This window comes from Cimex lectularius, unplaced genomic scaffold (genome assembly GCF_000648675.2).
Source record: "Cimex lectularius strain Harlan isolate CLEC.00 unplaced genomic scaffold, Clec_2.1 scaffold20, whole genome shotgun sequence".
NCBI lineage: Eukaryota > Metazoa > Arthropoda > Insecta > Hemiptera > Cimicidae > Cimex > Cimex lectularius.
In genome coordinates this window covers 2782082-2786003 of record NW_019392641.1, presented here as the reverse complement: position 1 = coordinate 2786003, position 3922 = coordinate 2782082, and the positions used below count along the sequence as shown (strand labels likewise).

Sequence of the window (3922 nt, the reverse complement as noted above, 5' to 3'; positions counted from 1 at the left end):
TAATTGTTATTATTTTTATAGTAATTTATAGTAATATTAAGTATTTATTATTCTAATATTTATTTGTGTTATAATTTCCGCGTTTCGCACGTTCAAATTGAGCGTCATTAAAAAAATCAGCTGATAATTGGAACGTCGCGTTGGCGGAGGTATCAGCGGTTCACTTTGGCAATTCATGTCGAGAGACGTGGTTGTAGAAGTCCTTCAACCTGATGATGAGCTAAAAGGCTCGAAATCCGGATCGTTGCAAAACAACTTACTGTGAGTAGGAACTATCCTTTTAAAAAGGGTTGATATGACATGATATGATAATGCTGTTGCGAACCTCCCGAAAAAAAAAAAAAACTTGGAATAACCCGAGATCCGATAAATAAATTCTGCTATTTCATGGCGAATAGAAGCTACTATAGTCCGTTGAATTTGTCAACTAAATAACGAATGAAAATTGGCACATATTTGACTCAAAATCTAAACGAGTTATTTTCAAAATGACCTCCTTATAACTCAAGCTGCCCCCTTATGAGGTCCCACGTTGGGAAACACTGCTTTACCAGTCTTTGATTATATTTCATATTCGTTCTTTCACAAAGAGCCTGAAAACATTGAAAATCGACAAGTTGGTGTATATTCCACACCGTTCAAATTCACTTAATATCACAATAAGTAATACTTTTTTTGTCGTTTTTTTAAAGAGGGGTCGCAACAGCAGACATTATATCAACCCTCGGTGTTTTTGAATAAAAGCCCATTTGTAGGTAGCATGTCGGGTTCCAATGAGTTCGAATGCAGGGCCGCTGGATTCGAACCCGGGACCTTTACCTTACTGATGAGCGCCGTGTCAACGCCTAAAGCATTGCGGCCACATACGCCCCCTTTCGTCCTTATTCAATTTAATAAAAAGAACTGTTCAACTTTCTTACTACGTAAAAGCCGTAAAACCATTTTAAATAAACAATTGCATAAAGAATATAGTCAAAGAGATGAAAAAACGTTTTTACCAAATATCTTGTTCACATTGGGCATGCCTCATTAGTGCAATTAAAACGTTATTTTCTGCAAAAGAAAAAAAACTCCCATTGATTTGGTTGAAGTTAACAAAGCTAACAAAATATCAGGTAAAATGCCGTTTTCTTCGTGAAAATTATAATCTTAAAAAGTGATACGATTCTCGGAATGTATTTCATTCTATTTATTTTCCTTCACCTGATAAATCAGTTATATTAGTTCGCAATAGTAATATACTAAGTAATTTTCCAATTAATTAAGGTTTTTAGTTGAGATAAAAAAGGCAGTAACACGAGCGGGATTCGAACCCACGATCTTCGGGCTTGATACGTCGCTGCTCGACCACTTGAGCTATCGTGACCTCGATCCACTTGAACGCCAACTTCGCTTCTCTTTCCCATCTTTTGAATTTTCCCTCCTTTTTGACATTTTTTATATCTCTTTTTTATCTCAACTAAAAATATATTAATATATTATATTAATTAATTGAAAGATATTAATTGGTCAAGCGGACCACGAAAACTAGTGAATATACTAAGTAATATTATTTCATTTTTACTATATTCGATGATTTTTCAACTAAATGGCGAATGAGAATTGGCGCATAGTTGACTCAAAATCTAAACGAGTTATTTTCAAAATTGTCCTCCTTGCGGGGTCCCACGTTAGGAAACATCGGTTTTTGCAGTATTCGATTATATTTGATTATGAATATTCAGTCTTGCAAGGAGCCTGAAAACATTTAGTCTGTCCACCCTTTCACCCTTAACCTCAATTTATCTATCCACTGCATGACTTCATCCAACCCTTTGATCGGCAACTCGGAATTTTCTCCCTCGATTACTCTGAGGATCGACATCGCTCAACCGTTTCATTTATTTTCGCAGGTGGGGCCTCGAGGTGAATACATGGGAGCGGATCAATACATTAGGGGTTGGTGGAAACGCCATTTCGTCGGAGCCACCCCATCATCATCATGGCCTCCGGTCGCTCCGCCCTCCTTACACGCAGAGCCACGCACACCGACCCGATTCGCCGGCCGGGGAGGCGACTGCAAGACGAGTGCATGCACCTGTCATCCGGCTTTCTACAAACGCGTCTCTTCTTTTGTGATTTATGCTAAATTGTTGTTGTTCCCCTATGTAAATACATTTACGAGATGCTGTATATAGTCACAACTTATACAAATGTTAATATTGTAAGTAATTGATTTTTTTAATACATTAAAGCTTGAGATTATATTAAGAAAAATTAACATGGATAATTTAAAAAAAAAAGGTCTAAACGTACAAAAAGTAATTTTAAAGAAAAGAATCTAGCCTTTAAAGAAAAATCGCTTTACATATGCGATTTCAACAAAAATCACAATGTCTTCCAAATATATATAAAAAGGCGATATTAGAGATCATAGATTAAAAAAAACATCCCTTTGTGTGTACATTAAAAAATAATGCGCCGTGTTACATTTTATTGGAGCTTTCTGATTTAAGTATAATGGTTTACCAAATAACAATAAATGTATAGCTTTTACTTGTACTTTTCACTTTTGTGTTTTTTAATTTACGATTTTTGAAGATTTTCTTTTATTCTAAGGGTGACTGGGCGAGCGAAAGAATCGTTAAAAAACAATCAATGAATATTCTCGGACAAACATATCATATATGAGGCCTCAACGCCGAAATCAATCAAAACCCGAGGAGGGGGTTGAAAAATTTCAAAACGGGATTATTTGTCTTGTGTATGTCGGGTTTTGAGGCCCCGAACTTAGTAAGTACTTGCTGTAAGAGAAACGTGAATGTTATTTTCCTTTGGTTGATTTCCTTGTGAGGGCGAGCACCTGTTGTGAGCCCCATCAGTTGTGAATGACAATAAAATGTAGTCAGTCGATAATACACGGTTTCCAACCTGTTGTTGCGTTCTTCTTTCCTACACAACCCTTCACATTCAAACATTAATAAATTTAGAGTTAAATGATTCAAAAGAAAATATTTTATAAAAAAAACATCAACTACGAGTTGAAGCTGTATGTATGCTTTTCTGTTAATGTGTTTCAAGCAGTGACACTCCCTCACATCGTCAATCAGTCTCTCAAGAATATCTCGGCCACGACCGCATCAAACGACGTGTGGAATTTCCAGGCATGTTGGAACAAGAAAACTTTAAACAAATGGATTGTGGTGAATGTTTAAATTTTTGTGGAAGTTTTTCTATATAAATTTAATAATGTCAATTACAAATTAGATTTGGAAACATTGTGGATTTTTAAGTTTGAAACATACAAGGGACGGTTTGATACTTTTTCCAGTATTTTTAATAGGATTGATTGATTTTTGAAGAAAATGGATATTCTCAAACTTAAATTCGGGATATTCACATCGTTCTCAAGATTTTCTTGTAAATAGTAAGTTTATTGGTAAGTATTGAACAAAGGGATCGGGGATGAAGCCTGAAGGTGACAAAAAACCACTTCTTTTTCTTCCGTCGAGCTTTCGGCTATATTTAACGCCTTCCTCAGAACACTATTTCAGTACAATCAATGTTACGCTATACATAAATAAATTATAATGATAAATCAACAACTTATCTGTGACAGATCTTATCAATAGGATCTCTTTCAGGTTTGAGAACAAGGTAACCCTTATTTGGTTACCAGGACACCATGGCAATGAAAAGGCGGATGGCCTAGCCAAAGAAGGTTCTATAATACTGCGTTTGTTGGGCCACAATCGGTATTACCTCACTCTATGAGCACAGCGAAAGAGAGTATCAATAACTGGGGCATGGAACAATTCCTTAGGGAGTGGAATTTATCCCCTGGACACAGGCAATCGAAAGAGTTTGTTAAGGCGATCAAACCAGCTGAATCGAAATGGCTATTCTCTATGTCAAGTAAGGGAATTAGGGAGTGCCTCAAAGC

General features: G+C 36.2%; 1 long non-coding RNA gene across 1 annotated transcript in view; it reads left to right on the top strand.

Annotated features, from left to right (window-relative positions):
* Window positions 1-2914, top strand: part of LOC106661319 — a 16526-nt gene extending 13612 nt beyond the window's left edge. The window contains exon 2 of the long non-coding RNA XR_001339688.2: window positions 1893-2914. This is a non-coding gene — a long non-coding RNA (uncharacterized LOC106661319). The remainder of the gene's footprint in view (window positions 1-1892) is intronic.
* Window positions 2915-3922: the final 1008 nt, after the last annotated feature.